This window comes from Suncus etruscus, chromosome 12, assembly GCF_024139225.1.
Source record: "Suncus etruscus isolate mSunEtr1 chromosome 12, mSunEtr1.pri.cur, whole genome shotgun sequence".
NCBI lineage: Eukaryota > Metazoa > Chordata > Mammalia > Eulipotyphla > Soricidae > Suncus > Suncus etruscus.
Genome location: NC_064859.1, coordinates 38,783,722 through 38,797,704, shown reverse-complemented (window position 1 = coordinate 38,797,704; position 13,983 = coordinate 38,783,722). Strand labels below are relative to the sequence as shown.

The 13,983-nt window shown below is 36.8% G+C and overlaps 1 non-coding gene across 1 annotated transcript; it reads right to left on the bottom strand.

The window, feature by feature from the left end:
• Positions 1-12,337: 12,337 nt before the first annotated feature.
• Positions 12,338-12,505, bottom strand: LOC126024904 (U1 spliceosomal RNA). The gene has a single exon (XR_007500983.1). It is a non-coding gene; the product is annotated as a U1 spliceosomal RNA (small nuclear RNA).
• Between the last annotated feature and the right edge of the window lie 1,478 nt (positions 12,506-13,983).

Sequence of the window (13,983 nt, the reverse complement as noted above, 5' to 3'; positions counted from 1 at the left end):
TGTATTCTTTCTCTTAAACTATACTTTTCACAGTATTAAGAGTATTATTAAATATTTGACTCTAATTCTCAAATATTTTGATTTCTTTTTCATTGCATGGCTCTTACCCCACATCCCATGTTTGCATACTATTTAAGTTACATACTGAGTGAGTATGTTACTAGCTAATCAACAATTGTATAAAATAGATATTATATCTCTAATAAAATTAGTACCTGTGTTGTGTGTGGCAGAGCTTGATAAATATGGGTTATTGTTTTTGCTATCATAATTCCTGGCATTATTCCTACAAATGAACTATGATTTTTAAAAAATGTATATGCAGTAATTAATTAAGTGCTAAGACAATTGAAGACTATACAACCCCCTGCAGCATTATTTACAATAGCCAGATGATGTTAGTAACCCATGTCCACCCATAAATAATGCAATGTATCAGTGTGATAAAATGGATTTTATCCATGTGATAAAATACATGAAACAAAATGTGGTATAAATATATATCCATACACACAATTCACCTTTAAAAAAAAAGAAAATTATTACACGTGCTACAACATAGATGAACCCTGAGAATATTAAGTGAAATAAGTAAGGCACACAAATGCAAATACCAGATGATTCTACTTATATGTGGTAGCTAGAGAAGCTAACTTTATAGGAACAAAAAGTAGAAAAGTGGTTGACAGGTGTTAGGAAGAGAGAGAGGAGAATGGAGAGCTATGTGGTGAGTCTGAAGTTTCAGCTTTGTAAAATGAAAGTGTTTGGAGACTGATCAGTAATGTGAAGTTGATGAGTACTAAATGTGTACAATAAAAATGATTAAAATGGTAAATTTTACCACAATTAAAATTATTTTTAATTTAAAAAAACTGAAGAGTCAAATACAATTAGAGCATGTTTGCTATATTAGTTAGTTCTGGATGTTTTGAGTTCTTGGAGCCAGAGACCTGAGTCAGGTTGGTGGGTTAATACTAGAATGGTTTTGGTGAGTAGATAAGAGTATGATAACAATTCTTGAGTATTACATGTCTTGTTTCTCTTTCCTTCCTCTAGAATTGTTGCTACACTATTAAAGGTGGAATTAATTTCTATGGTTTATTAGCTTATAGGCTTGGATGAGATTATATAACCCTATATGCCACAAACATCTATCAGCAACTTTTTCAAAAATGTAAAAAGACACAAGCATTTTTTTTTTGAATCTGCAAATAACCATTAACACAGAATGCTTTGGTTGTGTTCATAATGTGTAGACTATTTGGAAAAAAGCCTAGAAACCTTTTAAAGAACACAGCAAGCAAAAGAAGTAGAGGAAGAAAACAAAAAAAGAAAACAACCTGATTTAGACTTATTTCCACTCCAGATTTTTGTTTAACATTAATGTCCAGATAGGTAATTAAAAGCATCGTACATTTTCAAACACTTTCAAGATAAAATGTGACTACAACTGGAAAGCATTTATGCTAAGTTGGATTTGAAGATTTCTTTAGTAGCACCCCTTTAACTTAAATCCAAGAATTCTTTTTATTCAATATTTAACATCCCTTTAAATTATTTCAATAGTATTTCGGAATTTCTAATGAGCAATTTATATATCTCAGGAGACTGATGAGCTAAAGCTTACAACAAGTTTTTAAAATATGTAAAGTTTTGTATTATTAAAGTAAATATATCTGAATAATAATACATTCTTATCTTTTAGAGTAGCATTTCAGTTTTGGTCATGGAACTTACATAAATGAAATACTTATAGAGAAATATTCTTCAAATATAGTGAAATTGTTTTTTCAGACATACTATGAAAGAACAATCACAACACTGGTAGCTCTGTGTGTTTAACTAGTGCCAAAAAAGAGATAAATATATAACAACTTATAAAAGATTTGTCTTGAAATTTTTGAGAAAACATTTTTGCATCAGCTTAAGAAAAAGAATCAAGGGAAAAGCTTGGTAATAGGACAGGATTCAAGTGTGTTTAAATCTATCACTTTCAAACTACCACATTTTGATTAGTTCTTTTGGAATAATAATTATAAATTTTCTTTAAATGTCATATTTATAAATTAAAACCAAAATAAAGTATGATCTTATTCAGAGGTTCTATAAATCCTAAAGTCTAGCATCTTCTTAACAAAAATAATGGGTTTTATGGATTTACAAACAGGTTTTGTTTTTGAATCTCAAGAGGTAAATAGCAAGCTGAAAATGCAAGGAAAATGCCAGACTTACCAAGAAAAATAGCTGTAACAGTGCAAAACAAAGGCTCAATTTTGATGACATTATTCAACTTTATCTTGGCATCAAGTACTTTCTCTAACCATCTGAAGGCTCTACGCATAGGTCAAAAACCAGAGAGGTGGTTTTTATATGAAGAAATATGAAATGTGAGAAACAGGCACCAAAAGATCTAAATACATCACTGTATGTTCATAATAGAAAGTTACTTTTCCATTCTTAATATTGCTCATTGAATAAGTAGTTGAATCACTACCCTAAGAATTCTTAAGAAGAAACATTTTACCCTTTTGAGAGGGAGACACCATTAAGTCTGTTTTGAAAAAGCCACATTAAGCTTTTAGCCAAAACTGAATCTTTTATGGCCTTGGAATCATTTTCAAGTTGTGAAAGCTTAGCGAGAAACTAAAGAAAAAGAGATGAGATCTCAGCCTACCTCTTTCAGCCCTTGAGAATTCCCTTTCCAAGTAGTTTCATAAATAGTGAAGCTGCACCAGAACCCTTGGTTCTTCTCTTTGGAAGTTATTAAATCAGCAGAAACACTGATAATAATGGCACATGAAACCCAAGTTTTGTATAGGAAACAGACAGGCATTCTACACTTTGTTATTCACTTGATAGACAGAGCCATTTTGACAGCCCTAACCTTGGAAACTACAGGTCCTGCTGAGCTCAGCAGGAGTCAAAGGCTGACTACCATCTGTCAACGCTTTATTTTCCCCTTCTGATCCAGGCCTTTACCATAAAATGCTAAAAGGAGCCTGAATGAAAGTTGCTCACTACAGTACAACTTGTATACATTGTGACACATGTTAAGCTAAAAAATTCACTTTGCAATGTACCATATGAGTGAATTCAGTTAGAGATTATATGTCCTTTCTTGTGGTTATCAACTGATTGAAATGAGGGTTAAAGAACCCACTTAAAAGAACTCATATTATAAATTAAAGAAATCATGCATATAGAGTTTTGACAACTCTATAGGCAAAAATGAAGAGAGGTTTGGAGAATTTGAATATCTAAGATGAGTTATTTAATTAAACTTATATAGAAACTAATTTACTTTAAAAATAGAGATTTGGCATTTAAACTTGCTTTCTTAAGAGAATCTCATTCAGAATACATACATTATTTGTATCTTTCACGCTAACATAAATTCTAAACTTTAATACACTTAGGTAAAATAAAATAAAAATTTAAATACAGAATAAAATAAATAAATAAAATAATGATGAAATAAAAAATGTTAACTACAAAATAAAAATTGAATAAGCTTAACCAAAATTTAACTAAATTAAGTGTGGATAGATTATGCTTATAGAAGATAATAAACATGCCAATTAATACAAGCGTTAGAAGTAGCATTGCTTTTGCTTAAATATTACTTAATTTTTATTTTAAAGTACAAATTTGTTTTGCATTATATTTTAACTTTTAGTATATTTATTCTTTGGAGTATATAAAATCTTTAAATTTAAATGACATTTCATACACATACAACTTAATCAGAAATTTAAAGAAAGTTTCCATATACATAAATTTTCAGAAGTTTATGCATTTAAAAGTGAAGTACTTTTAAGCAAAATTATTCCAAATTTTAATTTTTTACTGTATTTTGTGGTTTATTTTGAATTATTTTATCAATCTTATTTTCCCAAATGCTGAAAATAATTGATTTACTTGTCATGTGAACAATTTTCTATATTTCATATATACACAATAATGTTTTATAGTAATTATTCACTGTCAAGAAAACCTGGTGAAACAATGTTTTAATCAATTGTTTTTACACAGATATATACATTTTATATGCTGCTATATGCCATGTATATAAATTTTGCAGGGATTCAAGAGCCCTTAAAAATGAATGTTTGAATTGCTCCAGCTAAATACTTTAAATTGTCTAAGCAGAAGATGATACTTGTTGTTGAAAGTAGCCAAAGACTAATTTATTTTGCAATGTTAAACCAGAAAATTGCTAAAAAAATAGTTTTTAATATTATAAAATTAGATTTTTTTGTTGATCAATTTTGTGAGACACACAGTCATATTTTTGTGGTGTACAAATTCATTTTAACTAATTCTGATGAAATATTCTCAGAAATATCTGAGTGAGGACTTTGCCCCTGATCTGGTTTTCTTCACTTATCCTTTCTCAGGAGACTAGTCTTTATTCAAAAGGTGAAGGAAAGAGAGAGACAGAGACAGAGAGAGACAGAGAGAGAGATCGAGAGAGAGAGACTGAGAGACAGAGAGAGACAGAGACAGTGAGACAGACAGAGACAAAGAGAAGAGAGAGACAGAGACAGATAGACAAAGACAGAGACAGAGAGACAGAAACTGCAAGACAGAGACAGAGAAACAGTGACAAAGACAGAGAGAGAAGAAAATGTCTGTCTCAGAGGCAGGCAGGGGAGAGGGCAGTGAGAGGGACAAGGTGGAAACTGTGGACATTATTGGTGGAAAATCACACTGGTGAAGGTATTAGGCATTATATGACAGAAAGTCAATCATGAATAACTTTTGAAGTGTGAAAAACTGTATTTTGAAATGTTATTCATAGTCTTTAAATAATGTAATTTTTTTTATAATTTTTTTTTATTTAAACACCTTGATTACATACATGATTGTGTTTGGGTTTCAGTCATAAAAGGAACACCACCCATCACCAGTGCAACATTCCCATCACCCAAGTCCCAAATCTCCCTCCTCCCCACCCAACCCCCGCCTGTACCCTAAACAGGCTCTACATTTCCCTCATACATTCTCAATATTAGGACAGTTCAAAATGTAGTTATTTCTCTAACTAAACTCATCACTCTTTGTGGTGAGCTTCCTGAGGTGAGCTGGAACTTCCAGCTCTTTTCTCTTTTGTGTCTGAAAATTATTATTACAAGGGTGTCTTTCATTTTTCTTAAAACCCATAGATGAGTGAGACCATTCTGCGTTTTTCTCTCTCTCTCTCTGACTTATTTCACTCAGCATAATAGATTCCATGTACATCCATGTATAGGAAAATTTCATGACTTCATCTCTCCTGACAGCTGCATAATATTCCATTGTGTATATGTACCACAGTTTCTTTAGCCATTCGTCTGTTGAAGGGCATCTTGGTTGTTTCCAGAGTCTTGCTATGGTAAATAGAGCTGCAATGAATATAGGTGTAAGGAAGGGGTTTTTGTATTGTATTTTTGTGTTCCTAGGGTATATTCCTAGGAGTGGTATAGCTGGATCGTATGGGAGCTCGATTTCCAGTTTTTGGAGGAATCTCCATATCGCTTTCCATAAAGGTTGAACTAGACAGCATTCCTACCAGCAGTGGATAAGAGTTCCTTCCTCTCCACATCCCCGCCAACACTGTTTATTCTCATTCTTTGTGATGTGTGCCATTCTCTGGGGTGTGAGGTGGTATCTCATCATTGTTTTGATTTGCATCTCCCTGATGATTAGTGATGTGGAACATTTTTTCATGTGTCTTTTGGCCATGCGTATTTCTTCTTTGTCAAAGTGTCTGTTCATTTCTTCTCCCCATTTTTTGATGGGGTTAAATGTTTTTTTCTTGTAAAGTTCTGTCAGTGCCTTGTATATTTTGGAGATTAGCCCCTTATCTGGTGGGTATTGGGTGAATAGTTTCTCCCACTCAGTGGGTGGCTCTTGTATCCTGGGCACTATTTCCTTTGAGGTGCAGAAGCTTCTCAGCTTAATATATTCCCATCTGTTAATCTCTGCTTTCACTTGCTTGGAGAGTGCAGTTTCCTCCTTGAAGATGCCTGTAATGTCCTGTAGTGTTTTGCCTATGTGCTGTTCTATATATCTTATGGTTTTGGGGCTGATATCGAGGTCTTTAATCCATTTGGATTTTACCTTTGTACATGATGTTAGCTGGGGGTCTAAGTTTAATTTTTTGCAAGTGGCTATCCAATTGTGCCAACACCACTTGTTGAAGAGGCTTTCCCTGCTCCATTTAGGATTTCCTGCTCCTTTATCAAAAATTAGATGGTTGTATCTCTGGGGAACATTTTCTGAGTATTCAAGCCTATTCCACTGATCTGAGGACCTATCCTTATTCCAATACCATGCTGTTTTGATAACTATTGCTTTGTAGTACAGTTTAAAGTTGGGAAAAGTAATTCCTCCCATATTCTTTTTCCCAATGATTGCTTTAGCTATTCGAGGGTGTTTATTGTTCCAAATGAATTTCAAAAGTGTCTGATCCACTTCTTTGAAGAATGTCATGGGTATCTTTAGAGGGATGGCATTAAATCTGTATAATGCCTTGGGGAGTATTGCCATTTTGATGATGTTAATCCTGCCAATCCATGAGCAGGGTATGTGTTTCCATTTCCGTGTGTCCTCTCTTATTTCTTGGAGCAGAGTTTTATAGTTTTCTTTGTATAGGTCCTTCACATATTTAGTCAAGTTGATTCCAAGATATTTGAGTTTGTGTGGTACTATTGTGAATGGGGTTGTTTTCTTAATGTCCATTTCATCCTTATTACTATTGGTATATAGAAAGGCCATTGATTTTTGTGTGTTAATTTTGTAGCCTGCCACCTTGCTATATGAGTCTATTGTTTCTAGAAGCTTTTTGATAGAGTCTTTAGGGTTTTCTAAGTAGAGTATCATGTCATCTGCAAACAGTGAGAGCTTGACTTCTTCCTTTCCTATCTGGATTCCCTTGATATCCTTTTCTTGCCTAATCGCTATAGCAAGTACTTCCAGTGCTATGTTGAATAGGAGTGGTGAGAGAGGACAGCCTTGTCTTGTGCCAGAATTTAGAGGGAAGGCTTTCAGTTTTTCTCCATTGAGGATAATATTTGCCACTGGCTTGTGGTAGATGGCCTTCACTATATTGAGAAAGGTTCCCTCCATTCCCATCTTGCTGAGAGTTTTGATCAAGAATGGGTGTTGGACCTTATCAAATGCTTTCTCTGCATCTATTGATATGATCATGTGGTTTTTATTTTTCTTGTTATTGATGTTGTGTATTATGTTGATAGATTTACGGATGTTAAACCAGCCTTGCATTCCTGGGATGAAACCTACTTGATCGTAGTGGATGATCTTCTTAACGAGGCATTGAATCCTATTTGCCAGGATTTTGTTGAGGATCTTTGCATCAGCATTCATCAGTGATATTGGTCTGTAATTTTCTTTTTTGGTAGCGTCTCTGTCTGGTTTAGGTATCAAGGTGATGTTGGCTTCATAAAAGCTATTTGGAAGTGTTTCTGTTTGTTCAATTTCATGAAAGAGTCTTGCCAAGATTGGCAGTAGTTCCTCTTGGAAAGTTTGATAGAATTCATTAGTGAATCCATCTGGACCTGGGCTTTTGTTTTTCGGCAGACATTTGATTACTGTTTTAATTTCATCAATGGTGATGTGGGTGTTTAGATATGCTACATCCTCTTCCTTCAACCGTGGAAGATTATAAGAGTCCAAGAATTTATCCATTTCTTCCAGGTTCTCATTTTTAGTGGCGTAGAGTTTTTCAAAGTAGTTTCTGATTACCCTTTGAATCTCTGTCATATCAGTAGTGATCTCTCCTTTTTCATTCCTGATACGAATTATCAAGTTTCTCTCTCTCTCTTTCTTTGTTAGGTTTGCCAGTGGTCTATCAATCTTGTTTATTTTTTCAAAGAACCAACTTCTGCTTTCGTTGATCTTTCGGATTGTTTTTTGAGTTTCCACTTCGTTGATTTCTGCTCTCAGCTTTGTTATTTCCTTCTGTCTTCCTATTCTTGGGTCCTTTTGTTGAGCATTTTCTAGTTCTATTAGCTGTGTCATTAAGCTACTCAGGTAAGCTCCTTCTTCCTTCCTGATGTGTGCTTGCAAAGCTATAAATTTTCCTCTCAGTACTGCTTTTGCTGTGTCCCATAAGTTCTGAGAGTTTGTGTCTTGATTGTCATTTGTTTCCAGGAACCTTTTTATTTCCTCCTTGATTTCATCTCGGACCCACTGGTTATTGAGCATGAGGCTGTTTAACTTCCAGGTGTTAAAGTGTTTCTTCTGAGTCCCTTTGGAGTTCACAAATAATTTCAGAGCCTTGTGGTTAGCGAAGGTAGTCTGCAAAATTTCTATCCTCTTGATCTTATGGAGGTATGTTTTATGTGCCAGCATGTAGTCTATCCTAGGAGAATGTCCCATGTACATTGGAGAAGAATGTGTATCCAGGTTTCTGGGGATGGAGTGTCCTATATATATCCACTAGGCCTCTTTCTTCCATTTCTCTCCTCAGGTCTAGTATATTCTTGTTGGGTTTCAGTCTGGTTGACCTGTCCAGTGTTGACAAAGCCGTGTTAAGGTCCCCCACAATTATTGTGTTGTTGTTGATATTATTTTTCAGATTTGTCAACAGTTGTATTAAATATTTTGCTGGCCCCTCATTCGGTGCATATATGTTTAGGAGAGTGAATTCTTCCTGCTCTACGTACCCCTTGATTAATATAAAATGTCCGTCTTTGTCCCTTACAACCTTCCTGAGTATAAAGTTTGCATTATCTGATATTAGTATGGCCACTCCAGCTTTTTTATGGGTGTTGTTTGCTTGGATAACTTTTCTCCAGCCTTTTATTTTGAGTCTATGTTTGTTCTGACTATTCAGGTGCGTTTCTTGTAGGCAGCAGAAGGTTGGATTGAGTTTTTTGATCCATTTAGCCACTCTGTGTCTCTTAACTGGTGCATTTAGTCCATTGACGTTGAGAGAAAAATTGTCCTGGGATTTAACGCCATCTTTATTTCAAAATTTGGTGTGTCTTTTGGGTAGTCTTGTCTTAGATTAGGTCTTTCAGTTTTTCTCTTAAGACTGGTTTTGTGTCTGTGAAGTTTCTGAGCTGTTTTTTGTCTGTGAAACCATGTATTCTTCCATCAAACCGGAAAGTGAGTTTTGCTGGGTATAGTATTCTGGGTGAAGCATTCATTTCATTCAGTCTTGTCACAATATCCCACCACTGCTTTCTGGCATTGAGCGTTTCTGGTGACAGGTCTGCTGTAAATCTCAGGGAAGCTTGCTTGAACATGATTTCCCCTTTTGATCTTGCTGTTTTCAGAATTCTGTCTCTATCTGTGGGATTTGTCATTGTGACTAGGATGTGTCTTGGGGTGGTTTTTCTGGGGTCTCTTTTGGTTGGTACTCTTCGGGCATGCAGGATTTGATCACATATATTCTTTAGCTCTGGAAGTTTCTCTTTAATGATGTTCTTGACCATTGATTCTTCCTGGAAATTTTCTTCCTGGGTCTCTGGGACTCCAATGATTCTTAAGTTGTTTCTGTTGATCTTATCATAGACTTCTATTTTCGTCTGTTCCCATTCTTTGACTAATTTTTCCATTGTCTGCTCATTTGCTTTAAGTTTTTTGTCCAATCTCTCCTGCTGTATGGAATTGTTATGTATCTCATCTTCCACAGCACCAAGTCTATTCTCAGCTTCTGATACCCTGTCCCAGAGCTTATCCATTTTGTCATTCACTTCGTTTACTGACTTTTTCAGTCCTGTTAGTTGACATGTTATTTCAGTTTGGAGTTTTGTCATTTCTGCCTTCATATTTTCTTGGTTCTTATTAGTGTTCTGTTCAACTCGATCCATGGTTTCTTGGAGTCTGTTGAGCACCTTCCATATTGCTAGTCTAAAGTCCTTATCTGAGAGGTTGATTAGTTGTTCAGTCATTATCTGGTCCTCAGAATTGTCATCTTCATTCTCTATGTCTGATGCTGGCCTGCGTTGTTTCCCCATTGTCACACTTGTATTGTGGGTTTTTCTACGTGTTGTAGTGGTATTCATTGTCTATATGATGTAGGCAGCACACTCCTCTGGCTCCTCCCTTTCTGGATGGGCTGACTTGCCTCTAAGGGAGGGGAGTCCTCCGTGGATGAAGCCTCACACTGGGTCAAATCTTAGGCCCGAGCATGCAACAGAGAAGACAGTCCAGAGAGAAATGTTTGCTTCTGTGACATTGCGCCGTTCTTAGTGTGATTTTTCCTTCTTGTTGCAATGGAGTTCTTTCCTTAGAAAGAGTGCACGGCCGCGTAGCGAAGCGGAGCGCAAGAGTTTCTCGCAAGAGGACAGTAGACAGACATAGACAGGTCACACTCACAGTCTTTCACAGCTGAGCCCCACTGGGCCGGTGTACTTTCGCGGATTTTCCCCGCCTGGTGTCACACACACGGAGCCAGCTTTTGCAAAGGTTAGCCGGTTTTTATGCTCTGAAGTCCCTCCCTGAATATGGCGTCTGGGCGAGCGAGGTTTCTGGAGGCTCTTTTTGCCCCACTCGCAAGAGTTTCACGCAAGAGGACAGTAGACAGACATAGACAGGTCACACTCACAGTCTTTCACAGCTGAGCCCCACTGGGCCGGTGTACTTTCGCGGATTTTCCCCGCCTGGTGTCACACACAGGGAGCCAGCTTTTGCAAAGGTTAGCCGGTTTTTATGCTCTGAAGTCCCTCCCTCAAATAATGTAATTTTTAAAAATTTATAAAAAAAAAAGGCGATGAAGAAATCTGCCTTTGCTAAGTAAACACCACTTCCAACAGTGTGATAATGCCTGAAATCCTTTTCTCCTGAAGGTAGGAAAAAACTTTCATGGTATTTGGAAAAGATTTAAAGGCAAATGCTCTTATGGATCACATATCGGATGGACTTCAATTAATTTTGCTGCCCTAAGTTATTCTGAGAGCATAGAAAAGCAGAGGTGAGCTGGGAAGGTGCTCCTTAATAGAGAAAGGGTATGCCATGCGTGGTCAAATTTACCTTCTTGAGGATTTCACCCAAGGAGGGCAAGTCAGTGTCCACAGAGAAGCCTGGCATCGTGGATGTGTATACTTTCTTGCAGTTAATTGTCTGAATCTCAGAGCTTGAGCAATGTTAAGGACTGTTCTCGGCAATTCTTCAGTATAGAGATGAATAAAGTGAGATCTAGGCAAGTTCACTCTAGTTCAGCGAAGCTTTTTTCTGTTTCTTTGATTCATCCTCCTCCTCCTCATCATCATCAATCATCATCATCATCATCATCACCGTTCAATTTTATTAGTATTTTAGCTACATCCAGTGGTGCTCCTGGCTCCTAGTTCTGCACTCAGAAATCACTCCTGGCAGGGCGTGGGAACCATATGGGATGCTGGGATTGAACCTGGTTGGCAGTGTTCAAAGCAAAAGCCCTACACAGCATGCTATCACTCTAGCCCCTTATTTGTCTTTTAAAGCCATCTTCCAACACAATGTGACTGTTTAAAAATGCTCTTAGAAGGGCTAGAGCGGTGGTACAAGTGGTAGTGCATTTGCCTTGTATGCCCTAACCTAGGATGAACAGCAGTTCGATCCCCGGCGTCCAATATGGTACCCCGAGCCAGGAGTGATTTCTGAGCACATAGCCAGTAGTAGCCCCTGAGCATCATCAAGTGTGGCCCAAAAAGCAAAAACAAAAACAAAAAATCCTCCTGGAGAACTTAACAATTTGTTTTATAGATGTACCAATTATGCCCTATTTTATGTATTTTATATATATTATTGTAGTTGATTTTAACATATAGAGATGTGCTTTATTGCTGTGAACATCCTGCGTCTCAGCAACTCTCGTGGGTCATAGCACTATACGAGAGGAAAGCGGAAGCACGAGCGGATGAATGGAATAATATTGCAAAAATGAATACCACACAAGAAGTATGGGACCCATGTCTGACGAGCGTGTGACAAGTTTAATTTTTGAGCAGGGAATTTATAGGGGTAAAAATTAGCCACAGATGAAGAATAATTGTAATCACAAAGCCTAGTACAACAATAACAATACCTAAGCTATGGATGTGACTGTAAAAATTGTAAGTTACAAAAGAGAAGGTCACAACTCAAACTAACTTCTTGCAAGCTTACTTTAAATGCAAAATCAGGATTAGGAGGATGTAGGAAATATCTAGAAACTTGATTTTCTAGGCTGGACTCTATAGTTTTAGAGGTTAAGTGAAGTGAGGAACCAAATCCCCAAGAATGAGCTTCCCTATTTCTAAAGCTTGATCTTACTAGGCTGGACTCTATTGTTTTAGAGGTTAAGTGAAGGGAGGAAACAAATCCCCAAGACTGAGCTTCCCTATTTCTTTTTTTTTTTTTTTTACAGGGGAGAGCGCGAATGCAGTCCCCCACTACCACAAATTATGCAGTCGAGTTTCCCACATTTGGGGAAATAACAGGGGTCAGCACATCCATCCAGAGTGCAATGGATAAGCCTCGCCCTGGGGAAACCACCTTCGTGATCATCGTATCACTCCTGCCAGGTAAGAGCTTCCCTATTTCTAAAGGAGGGTCAGTAGTCGATATCTGCATTCTGGTTACGCCCTTGATTACCAGAAACTGCAGTTGCAGAGAGAAAAAATGTCTTTGCTTTTTAGGGCTGACTATATCCAGAAAAAGGGATACTCAAATAAACTTTGGTGCTGGAATTTCTGAGCCAAATTATTTGATAGAGGCCAATATTTTGCCTAATATAAACAAAGGAGAGATAGTCAAATACTAGCTGAAAATGTACTGCCAGGCATCTCTTCGGAAATTCCTCAACCATCCACACAGAGGAAAAAGGCATCCACAGCGGGCCTTTTGAGGAACCCCATAGGGGCTAAGTTAGTTCTACCCACCAGGAAAATCTGAGCCTACATCTGGTGGGCTGAGCCCCCTAAAAGCTTAGGTATGCCCTGGCACTTTATCGCTTTATGCTTATACTAATTTACAGCTTAGAAAATATTTCTCTTTTAAAAATTACTAATTATTGTCTCCCTCCCCTTTTCCTCTAGTAATCATATTTGTCATCAAATTTAAGAGTTAATTTTGTAATTTTATAAAATATTTTGCACTGACTTTTTATAGATGATCTGATATAATAGCATTTATATTCTTTCTATTTGATGGGGTGGAGGTGGGAAAAGGAAGGAATTAAAATATCCTGTTTAGTTTTATTTCTGCAGTTAATTCAAGACTATTGGATTTATCAATATCTGCTAGTTGCAGTTCTATGGTAATCTGGTCATGGAGGGAAGGATATTTACTAGTATTCAACCAAGATTTATCAAGGTCCTACCATGTGCTAAAAATGGGCAATACTTAGCAACTACAATAAAAAAAACATGCCTATGTTCAAAATGGTTATATTTAGGGTGATAAGTAAAGCAAACAATGGTTACAGAAATAATTGCTCAAATATTGTAACACTGCAACTGCTAGATATTTACTGAGAAAGGTAAATATGAAACTTGGAGTAGCAGAGGCTGAGCTTTTTCTATCAGGTCTATTGGGCTCTCTGAGAAGTTGGACTAAACAGAAACAAATAGGAAAGGATAGAGAAGAACATGATACTCAGATAGCAAGAGTGGTATGTGCAAAGGCAGAGGGCAGACAGGCTAGTGTGAGCCCCTGAAAGAAAGCTGGTAAGAAGCAGCAAAAAAGTTACAGTATCAGGGATGTTTGATCTCACAGGGTTCTGAGACCTGTGCTAACTGACGGGTCTTTATCCTGAAAGCAACGAATGCAAATGTATAGTTTGAAACAGCATAGTAGTTTGGTGACATTATTAAGTTTATTTTTGAGACAACCATTTTGGCATACTGTGAAAAAGTGATTTGCTCGTCTAAAGTAGAACATTGGGTTGGAGGCACTGATCAAGTCCTTGGACTAGCAATTGCCAACAGTTTATACTGTTGTTAGCTGAGATGAGAGAGATGATGACATCACAAGTCTCTGATCCTATGTCTTAAGTTGGTTGGCCAGATA